The sequence below is a fragment of the Trachinotus anak genome, unplaced genomic scaffold (assembly GCF_046630095.1).
Source record: "Trachinotus anak isolate AG129_WGS33_773 ecotype Australia unplaced genomic scaffold, CSIRO_AGI_Tana_v1 ptg000010l, whole genome shotgun sequence".
Classification (NCBI taxonomy): Eukaryota; Metazoa; Chordata; class Actinopteri; order Carangiformes; family Carangidae; genus Trachinotus; species Trachinotus anak.
In genome coordinates this window covers 10,611,612-10,623,031 of record NW_027273861.1, presented here as the reverse complement: position 1 = coordinate 10,623,031, position 11,420 = coordinate 10,611,612, and the positions used below count along the sequence as shown (strand labels likewise).

The following is an 11,420-nucleotide window of genomic DNA, read 5'->3' as shown; positions in this document are numbered from 1 at the left end:
GTGTCAATAAAGTACAAAATTGGATGTTACACATGCAGTAGGTTTTATTTTACACCGCAACATTTTCCCAGAGTTTTTATGAAGCTATGATTTGTGCATGAAGAAAGAATGTAACTTTATGATGAAGTACTGTTTAAGGACGTGTTCCTTTTTTAGCCTAAAAAAACTAAAAATGTTGCTCCAACAGAATGTCCAGCCACAATTACATAAGAGTCCATGGGTCGTAATTGTGGGTTTCCTTCACCACTACACACAGTAAACATGTGATTATAAAAACAGCTTGATTCTGTTGGACATCTAATCATTGGTTGCATTGTGGTTCACCCTGATATCACTTTCCTTAACCTTGACTGTCAGAGGAGGTGTGTGTTTGACTTTGATAATGGGTATGTTTGGTTATTTGGCTTGCAGGGGCATTTTGTCACATGTCTGACCACATTTGGACTGGACAGGATGTTCTAAACAAGTTCATGCTTGAGTGCTGCTGGGAGAGGATGATGTAGTGGCACTGTAGGTGGCAGAGATACACAAAGTCTCAAAGTGTGTTTGCGTGCGTTTCTCTGTGTGTTTGTGTGTGTACATCAGTGCCAGAGTGAATGTTTGTGTATATGGGCGAGTGGGGGTGGCAGGGCTATAATCTGCTCCAAACTGCTCGCGGGCAGAGGCGAGGTGGGCGAGACAGTGATACAGAAAGAGAGCAAGGGAAGGAGAGAGCGAGGGGGGGGGGGGTGAGGACAAGCAAGGAAGAAATGAGTTGGCAAGACAAGAAATACAGAAAGAATGGAGAAAAAAAAGGAGAGATGGAGGGAGAAGTAGAGGTGAGTTGAGAGCAGTGTAGGTTCGTACGGCTTACGGATGCTCTACAGCTACTGTATCCACTGTCCTCACTCCTCTCCCACCCATTGTCATGCCCGGGCTCCGTGGGCGCCGGCAAGGCAGCTAATTCCTCTGACATTTATGCTGCTTTCTCAGCCCTCCAGTGACGCAAGCCTGGACGCAGCCACTGTCAGCACGCACAATGGCCTCAGGTGGATGAGAGATGGTGGACAGTGCAGACCAATGAGGTGCCAATGAGGAGGCCTTTAGAAACACTCTCTGAGCCAAGGTCCTGCGTATTGTGTTATATTATACAGTATGTCTTGAATAAAACAGGATTAGTGTGGGAGGAGGAATACGAGAAGAAAACAGCGTGGAGCAAAAGAGTGAAGGAAAGTGAAGGAGAGGAAGAGGAGAGGGAAGAATGAAATGGGTAAGGAAATGATAGTGTGAGGAATTCACAAATTTTTCACTCTTTACTGCCAAAATATGCACTTGGGATTCAAACAAGGAATTTCATGAATTCATTTAACAACATTAATATACTTTCAAAAATACTACAGCAACTTTTTAGGAGCTTGGCCTGTTGTTCACCTTACCTGACATCATTACGCATCCCGAAATCCCTTGCTGCTGTGTAACCTCCTCACTGCTGTGCATCACATTTAGCAGTCTGCTTTTAAAGAACTACAAATTTATTTGTTGCTTTTGTTCTTGTACCTCAAACTCACTGCTAATGTCAAGGTTACAAACATATTTTGGAATATAAAAGCATGCCTCACAACTACAATGCAAACTACTGCAGCCAGTGTGTGGATTTGGCATTGTGTTTAGGGCGCTGTGAAAACATCTTGGCATAATGACAGTGGTGGAAAGTGAATAAAGGTGTAGGGAATGTAGCATTTTGACTTATAACTTAAAACTTGATTGTCAAAGAAAAACAATTAAATCATTTGCTTTGGGCTTAGTTAAGTAATTTAAAAACATTACAGGGGTGAAAATAAAACAAAGTAGATACAGATAGCAAAGACAAAATATATCACAGTCATGAGGCCTTGTCTTATACAGCAGGAAATGCTTACATGATATGATATATGATATATGATATATCAACAACCCCTTGTTGACGGGATTGGTTCCATAGGTCATATGACATGAATCTCTGGCTGTCTGAATCCCTTTTTATGAGACATCATTGGTTCCCTGCAGTTCCAAGGTGGAAATACGTAGTCATGGTGATTACTACTTGTTTCACTCACGATGTCTTGTATTATATAGAAAACATCATATGAACATGTGAACGTTACAACATGTTTGTGTATTTGGTTGTGTTGTATTTGAAGCACATGTGTTGTCAAATTGATTAAAATAGAGTAGATATGCTGGCTCGATGACTTGTTCATAGTCAGCAGTTGCCTCCTTTGGCAGGTGAATGTATCGTCAGAAATTGTTAAAGACACAGACTTCAGGAAAAAATAATATACCACTTCTGTCCAACCTGCAAGTCCTGTGGGGTAGGTAGTTAAATGAATCACTTGCAAGGTTATGATTTGAATCTTTCCTGTCATTGCATTCAGAAAAAAGGCATCATTCAAGAAACACACTCACTTTTAAATGATACTGTAAAAGTGAAATTTCAGCCAGGAAGTGTAGCACCCAGCTAGCAAAAGATCAGACGGGTGGGAGCTCACCATCTGTAGGCAGATCACTTGGTCATTAGGAGTGCCCGGTCGGGCCTTTGTTGGCACGCCGCTCAGTAAGTGGTCAAAACATGATATTTATTGGAGTTTTATGAAGTAACATTTATTTCATGGAGCCGAGGTTTGTGGCTTTTTAAAGTTTATTGTTGAAGCGACCCAGAAAAGGCATTTTAAAACTGAACCAAATTTTGTTAAAAAGCTTAAGTTTTTTTTCTTTTTTTTAGTTTATTATAATGGTATATGATAACTGCTAGCAGATAATTGGTTCCTCTAGAGCTTCTGGACAGATTTCTTGGTGAAAGCAAGTGAAACAATGTTACAGTGTTCTACACAGGTTTATGAGTGAGGTGCCGCTGCAGCAATGGCAGCTTGTCTACTTCTGCCTACAACCCAGATTTGTCCATCTGGAGTACCTGACTGCAGGCTAGGACTACATAATGATAAGTGTATATAATTTAGGTGGACTTGCAGCCTGCTGCACATCTGCTGTCTGTTTCTGACCAGTGCTACACTGCATGACAATTTCACTAACTACATTCACTTTCCATGTTAACAAAACAACATTATTATCAAAAGAGCCAAATTAAACTTTTTCCAGAAACAAGTTTTGTTTAAAGCTGATATGCATTTCAGAGGCTGTTGTGTGAGTGGAATACAGAGTATATCATTGCAACTGTGACAACAAAATACAGTTGCAATAGTATACTCTATATGTATGTGCTGTGCTTGTGCTGCTCCAGTGGGAAATGTGTTGGAAATAAATGCATTTGTATGTTTACATGGGTGTGTAAGGCATTCCACAGTAGCGATGAACTCAGTGCATGCAGCATGAGCATGTTGACTTGCAGACAGGGTGCTTTCACAGGATGTAAACACCAGTTGCCAGTTCTGGTCTTATTTAAACTCATTCCCACTAACTATAGACATTAATTCATCACTTTTAAGTCCACTGCAAACATTTAAATATGATTTTATCAAAGTGCCTTTGCCTTTTGTTGTGTTAACATCATTACTTGAGCCAGACTCCAGGGTAGAACCTGCAGCTTTTAGGTGTCAACACATAAATGGTGTCATCATCTGTCTGTCGGCAGGTATATGGTTTAATGGTGCTTCTGTTTAATATAACAGAGTGCACTCTCATAGTCATATAACATGCAGAGTCCTGTCTCTTTATAGTGCAGCCTGGGGCTCATACTGTTCACTTTTTCAACAGTTTCTCATCTTAACCTCCCTTTGCTTTTTTCTCCCTCCCTTCACGTCTGAGTCTCTCTCCCTGCATCCCTCCTTGTACTCTTCAGGGACGCAGTGATAGATATAATTGTCAGGATGCTCACACAGCCCGAGGGAACAAACCAATGCACACACAATCACAAACACACACACACACACACACACACACCCACACACACACGTTCATTACTACCGTGCATAACTCACTAACATGTACTTTATGTTAAATAAAGTGGAATGCACATCAGTGGCATTCTGACAACAGAGACGATATGAGTGTCCATCAGTATAACGATACAACGGTTTTGAGAAAAATCCAGAACTCTTGTCATTCCTGAATTGCCTTTGCAAATGACTGTAAAGTAAATGCAAATATCTCTTTGTGGGTTTTAACGCTCGCAGCTTAAACATGCAAATGATAGATAGGCTCCATTCTCTTGCAGAGGGTTGCTTTGTTGACTATCGTCTGTACACTGACAAGTTCTCTCTCTCTCTCTCTCTCTCTCTCTCTCTCTCTCTCTCTCTCTCTGTTTTTTTGTAATTTCTCAGTGTCTTAGTAAGAGTTTGGGATCCCTCCATCTTCTGTTGATCCTTGTTTACTCTGGCCAGCCTTGAAAATTAACACAGTCCAGGAAGGTAAGTGTTTGTGCTGTCATTGGTCACCGATCACTCTGAATAAAAAAAAAAAATGTTTCCTTCTCTCTGATGTCATATCTTTGTTTCTGCAAAGGCGTGGGTTCAAACAGAGTTCACGGCAGGAGTGGAAAAGATCTGGAGGGATGTTATCTCGGGTTGGATGATAGGACTGACACTGCCCAGAGATCAAATAGTGAGATGTTAGATTGATTTGACCATCCTTGAGTCATGTCACCAATGACTAATGCTTTCAGAGAACCTGAAAATGAACAATAGATTCATTAAGATATGTTAGTCACAATACTTCCTAACTACATCAAACAATTCAAGCACCAACCACTCAAAACATATTTTGCCACTGAGGGAAAGAAGTGTTTTGTTGTTTTATAGCCCTCTCATATCAAATTCAAGATCATCTGTGTGTCTAATGCTTTCTCTCTCTATCCCCACCTCCCACATACTGTACATACACAGAAATACATACGCACATGTTGGATGGATACAGACGTGGCCTCGGCATCAAAGAAGTGAAGATTGAAGACAAAGTCATTATGATTGAGCTGCAATCTGTGACCCCCCTCCTCGCAGCCTCCAGTGCTCACCCGGATAGATCTAAATGATATTGACAGTTGAATAAATTTTCTGCATGAAATCATGTCAGCTCGAGCATGCCGTCCCCACACCCCACACCCCCCCCTCTCCCCTCCTTTATAGCCCACTGGAGTGCTAAATAATTACATTAGTTTCCAGAGGCTAATTTGACTGAGAGCAATAATTTTGGTCCCATACCACCATAGCTGTTTTCATGTGCTTAATATTGGTATTGGTTATTGTAGTACCAATATTGTGTGTTGTAGATTGATAATCAAGAATTTGGACTGTGTTGTAGCTGCAGAGTGAACGACGCCATGGGTGGTGTCTGTCATCATCAGATATTAAGACAGGTAATTATCAGGTTACCTTGGTATTTCACAGAAAGAACTGTCACAGCAGCTGTATTGATGTGTAATTTGCAAACAACTCCAGTGTTGTAAAAACCAGGTGACTCTGTGAAATGAAAACTGAGTGATTAATATAATTTCATCTGGGCAAGCGTGCTTATCATGTCATCAAACAGAGGAAGTGCACATTGGAAATGCAGTTCAACATCGTAGTTCCCCAGGTCCAAACACAGTGGAGACCCTGGAAACTCTATAATACAGCATGCCACAAAAAACTGACAAATCAATACATATAGAAATTAAGCATTAGAACAATAAAAATACACATTTGAGGTAATAAAAGTAAGCACAAAGCCATCTGGAAAGCCAGCAAACATGCAATGTAATACATATTTCTTAAAATAAGAGTGCTTAGTCTAAGCGTTGTTCATGCATAATGTCTTATCTGACTGGCACAGACTTCTAATAGATCCATTCATCATGACCAGTCTGCAAACAGTGTGACTTATGAGGCTTATATGTTTTTTATGTCTGTTTAATGACATATTGTGAGCCTCTAATAGTCACTGTTTATTCCTTAAGACCTGTTGCCTATAGAGCTGCAGTAATTTATGACTTCATCAGTCTTTTATGTGTGTTTAATGACATTACAATTACAGAAATAACACAGTATTAACACATTGTGTAATAGTGCATGTTTACTGTTGATTAATGGTTTGACCTTTACATGTCTGCAGACTACACTACAATGGGGCTGTTTGGCTGCAGTTTCCTAACATGGGTTCATGTGTGTTTTGGTGGGAGCCACACTGTTGTCTGTGAATGAAGTTGTGTAACTATGTTGGGTCTGACTGGTCTTTCCACTGCTGTTTCTGCCCCCTGGTATTTGGAACAGTGAACGTCTGAGTCCTGTGACTACAAGACTGCATTCTCTATATTGTGTGTGTGTGTGTGTGTGTGTGTGTGGAGGGGTGTGATCTAACAGCATAATAAAAGAGCAGTTACATCATCTAAGAAAAAGACAGAATGCTTTCTCTTTGCCTGCCTTTCAGTCAAAACAAGGCACTATTGGACGTCTCTGTCTGTGTCTCAGAATTCATGTGAGACTCAATGTGTTTCCCATTAAAGAGTGGCTGTGTGTATTTTCACTGTTAGGTCACTGTCACAGAAAAAATGAAAATCTATTCCAAGTTTTTTTTTTGTTTTGTTTTTTTTTTCTGCTACATTGCCATATCTTCTGGGGAGAGATGTGTTGTGTGAGACAGGAAGTACGAGGATTGGAGAATGGACAAAGGTCGTTGGCTGCAGGGTTAAGGCAACACGGGTTAAGTAGCGTTAAAGCTTCCTCTCACTGAAAAACCCTTTAATCATGATGAGGACAAACAACTCGCTTAAACACACACACATTCAGTAACACACTCACTCACACACACAAAAACACAGTTTGCTGATGAGACAGCCACGGGTCACCCTGAAGGATGAATGCTGATAATGGTAAAAACAGTGCTTCCTCAACACAACTCTGGACAAACACACAAACATGTGCACCACACATGTAAATAAGGTCTTCATCTGCACAGCACATAAGTTGGAGTCATTGTATTTTTAGGAACCAAAATCATGTTCTGAGAGTCAAATGTGTTTCCCAATTTGAAGCCCTGACACACATTTCCACTTCCCCTCGTCGCTCATCATCATTCCAACTTGCCGTCATTACCCCTGACCCCGGCGCTCAAAGTAGTTTTACCCAAATTTCCCTGTCTCCCTCATCTCATCTCCACTCCCTTGGCAGCTGTGTCAACACCCACAGGCTTCTAGCCTTAAACAAACCTTCCGCACAGCCATTGTACAGCGTGCCACTCCCCTCACACAGCTACAGGAAGGCTGCTCTGACAACTCTATAAATGTTGGCAGTCAGTCCCTGAACAACATTGATTTTGTTCCAATCAATCCAGAGAGATTGCAACGCATGGTAAATGACACAGCCTGTGTGCCATAGCATACGTTCCAGCTTTAATTGTTGCTGGGCAGATTCGACTGGCCCAAATGGTGGGTTGGTCCCGTGAGAGTTACGACAAAACATCAGCATGCTGTCTGTTCGCTGGAACTCTGTGGGAGGCCCAGCTGTCAGCCATATCTCAACTCCGACTGGACAAACTTGATCACCAGCCAACAAAAATGGTCTTCACCATTATTCCAAACATTATTCCAAACATCAACAACACTTAAGATCTTACTTAATTTAGGTGATAATGGCAAACAAGACCAATTTTATTTTATTTATCTTTCTCTCTTTTTGTTTAATGTAAAGACATAGCTTGACATTTTACATTTTACTCACTTTCTTGCTGAGAATGACACAAGATTATTGATAAGATAGGGAATAAGCATATCTCCCAAAGCGTCAGTCTTTTCCTTTAATCATTAGTTCAGTCATTTTTCAGGAACCACCATTTCCGTTTCCACCATGAGCTTTTGATTGCTAACACAAATTGATATTGCAGGCCCTTGTTGGCGGAGGATATGCACGGTCAAGGAACTGCTGTGGCTGTTATTCTTGCTGTCAGGCTTTGTTTACCTTTCATTTGAACATTTTCCTGTCTCTCATTCCTAAGTTTTGTATGTTTTCTCTTCACCCCGCCTGTTATTTTGTGTCATAACAAAGTGAGTTATATTCCCTCCTCCAATACTTTTCTCATCCTCTCTCCTTATGGTTGATTTTGCTGTTTATGTTTCCACTCCATCATTCTTCTCCCCTTGGATGGAACAGAGGTGGGACAAGGCCTGCTATTCTACTCTGTGTGATGTGGGTTTAGGCGTGTTTGTGTGTGTGGTATGGTTTTGGCACAGGGCATGCTTCACAAAATATGTCAGGAGAGGTGTGAGCTAGCTGAATGACGTCTGCTGATGCAGGTCTGTGAGTTCGCGTCTTACACGAGCTGCATCATGCTGCATTTTATCTGCCTTCATTGTTATGGACACAGATTGTGAGAGGGTGGGGGTGGGGGCAGTCTTGTGCTGACAGGCAGCCTGCTGCCTCCTGACTGTAGAAAAATATTAATGTACCAGTGAGCAGGAACTCTGCCAGCGCTCCCTTTCTCTCTGTGTCAGTCCATGTCTGATTGCTGGGAAGGACTTCTAGACTTTTATGAGTTTTGCTGCTGGACCTGCCGCAGGCTTGGCTTAAGGCCCTGACAGGGATCAGAGTAGCATAGCAGTACTCACACTGGGGCACACACACACATGCACATACACACACACACACACACACAGTTGTGTAAATGTGTCTGGTAAGAAATGAGAATCATGTGTACATGTCCTCCCTTTCCCTCACTGGCAATTCTCAGTGATTGAGGTGATGATGTCTTGTGCCATTGGTTATACAGGAGTTGGCTATGCTGGACATTGGTCACAGCATTCACACAGACACACACATACACACACCTACACCACATACACACACACACAGGCACACACACACACACACACACACACACACACATACAGTTCGACCAAGTAGAGAGAACCTGCAGACAACCTGAACAGCTTTGGGCCAGCAGACTGGGGATTACAGCACACATGAGTGGCTGCCTGGCGAGCCAAAGGGCATGGGGAGCAGATATGACGTGCTGTTGAGAATCCAGTACGTAATCATATACGACAGCAGAGCTGGTCTGGGATAATAAAGATAAACATTTGCTCTTCAGGTTATTTCCTGAGCCTGCTGCTAAATCTGGACTGGTGACTGCCAAGCAGTGACACACCCAACCATACCAACCTGTGGCTCAGGGCCATTTCCTATTGGCTTTGACCTTTTCTCCTGCTTTCTCTCTCGCTCTAACAGATAAATTTTGTCTACAGTATACAGACATAACCAGAGAAAATACAGAGAGAGCAAGATTTTATTACTCATTGACCAATGAGTGCACATGAATGAATAGAAAAACTCAAGTTAAAAAGATTAAGATGAAAACATAATCAGAAAGGAGTGAGAGTAGACCTGAACAAGGCTTGTTTGAGGTGACGATTGTGTTGTAACAGCGGCAGAACAGACAGAGAAGACAGGTACTGTCCCCGTTGGTAAAGAGCGCTCGCTGCCCTTTGTGTTTGCTTCAGAGGAGAAGAAGTAACTGCTGACCACATCAACCACAGACCTTTAACTCACGGCGCAAGCACTTTCTGCATGACCTTCACATTAGAGTGGTTTTAAACTCTCAGTCCAAAAAAAGAGGGGGGGAGTAGGCTACAATTGTACTTTTCAGAGGACAAAAGCTTGACTCAGGGGCAGTACCCTATTAAAGTACAATTTAGTACTGTTTCTTGCAGAGTTGTTTCTTTATCCCTTCCACATACTTTGAAAAGGAAATCTGAATGCTGTCTTACTTTGTTGATCCTGCACTGGCTTCCCACCCACCACACTTTTGATTTTCTTTGATTGGGTAAAGCCAGTAGCACTGTGGCCACTACCTTAAGGGAACAGTGTGATATTTTGGAAAATACAATTACTAATAATTTGCTTTATTGCCGTAAGTTAAGATGAGTAGATCAAAAGCACTTTCAAGAAACTACTGTAAATATGTACCATAGAGACTGGGAAAAGGTGGCGACAGCTTGCCAGGTTGTGTCCAAAGGTTATAAAAATCCACCTAACACTTGCTCTAAAGCTTACTAATTATTGTGTGATGTGTCACACTATGTCTTAGCTGGAAGTGAGCAACCAGCAGAGACTCCAGGAAGTTTCTGCCGATAGGCCGAGAAATAGTCCAGCACCCCTTTGGTTTCTGTGCAGATTAAACAAAAAAGATCTAATGTGTTAATTAGTGAGCTTCAGAGGTGCTGGTATGGGGAGATTTTTACTTGCCAGACTAGCTGTCTTTCCAGTTTGTGCTGTACCAAGCTAGTTAAACTCACCATGTCTTGGTTTTAGCTCAATAGCTAAATGGCTTTGTATTTTAAATTGTCATTTTTGCACTTTAAATATAATACTAAAAATATATATATACTTTAAAAATATGTTTTGTACACATTAAAGAAAAATCTATAACGTGGTAGTTAGTGAACTTTGGAGGTGTTGGTAAGTGAATTTTTTTTTGACAGAGCTAGGTTAACTGTCTCCACTGCCTCCAGTCTTTATGCTAAGATAAGCTAATTGGCTGCTGGCTGTAGCTTAATATTTGCCATTCACACATGAGAGTGGTATTTCATGCAAGTCCATTTTGTGCCTATTATGGTCATTCTGTCAAAAGTTGTTTTTTTTTTTACTACCTCTTAATTTGAGTGTGGACCATATGTCATTCATTGCTGCTCATCTGTCTTTGGTTCTTCACGTTTGGAGATTTAGAAAAGTGGTCCTATATTCACCACCGCAGACTGTGAGTGACTTCAGCAAAGCAAGAAACTTGTTTTCATTCTGACCCACACTGAATTAAAAGTCTTTCAATTTACTAATGCAGTGAAATTTGATGCTTTTCATTCTTATTTTACTAAAATCCTCACTCAAGGGAATTAGATTTAAGATTGAAACTAACTTTGGTCACCGCACACTGTGACACATACACGCATGCACATACAATAAAAATAAACTTTAATGATCCCCAGAATGGTCGTTAGAACAGTAATAAATAACAACATACAAACAAACTCTCGTGATCAAAATTTATAAAAGGCCAGTGTAAATGCATCTTGCTGTGACTGCAGTAGTTCACATTGGAACATGTCAGGTTTGGTCTCTCCTGCAGTGCACCTTGTTTTTCTGAGGAGTTTTAACATACTGCTGGGTTTGACAGGGCTGCCTCTTCTCACCTCTGACTGTGTGCATTTACTAAGCACACTGGCCTGGGACTGATTACCTCCCCTCCCTCTGCTACAGCTGTCTCTGTATATGTCTGCTGATGTTGTTTAGAAGAGTACAGACCACTTCAAATTGTCCTCAGTGTGGAATGGAGTGCTGCAGCGCATTCTTACATGTCACTTTTTTGCAAAACACACAAGCAGAGCGCCTATTCTCTGTCTCCACATGGAGTTTGCAGTGTGGGCAGAGGGTGATGAATACAATGGAGAGAAAATAGAGGAGAGGAGAGAGGGGGAGTGGGGATGA

General features: G+C 41.4%; 1 long non-coding RNA gene across 1 annotated transcript; it reads left to right on the top strand.

Annotated features, from left to right (window-relative positions):
* The first annotated feature begins 894 nt into the window (after nucleotides 1-894).
* LOC139626417 (uncharacterized) lies at nucleotides 895-5,055 on the top strand. The gene is made up of 3 exons (XR_011692258.1): nucleotides 895-1,249; nucleotides 4,296-4,382; nucleotides 4,857-5,055. It is a non-coding gene; the product is annotated as an uncharacterized lncRNA (long non-coding RNA).
* Nucleotides 5,056-11,420: the final 6,365 nt, after the last annotated feature.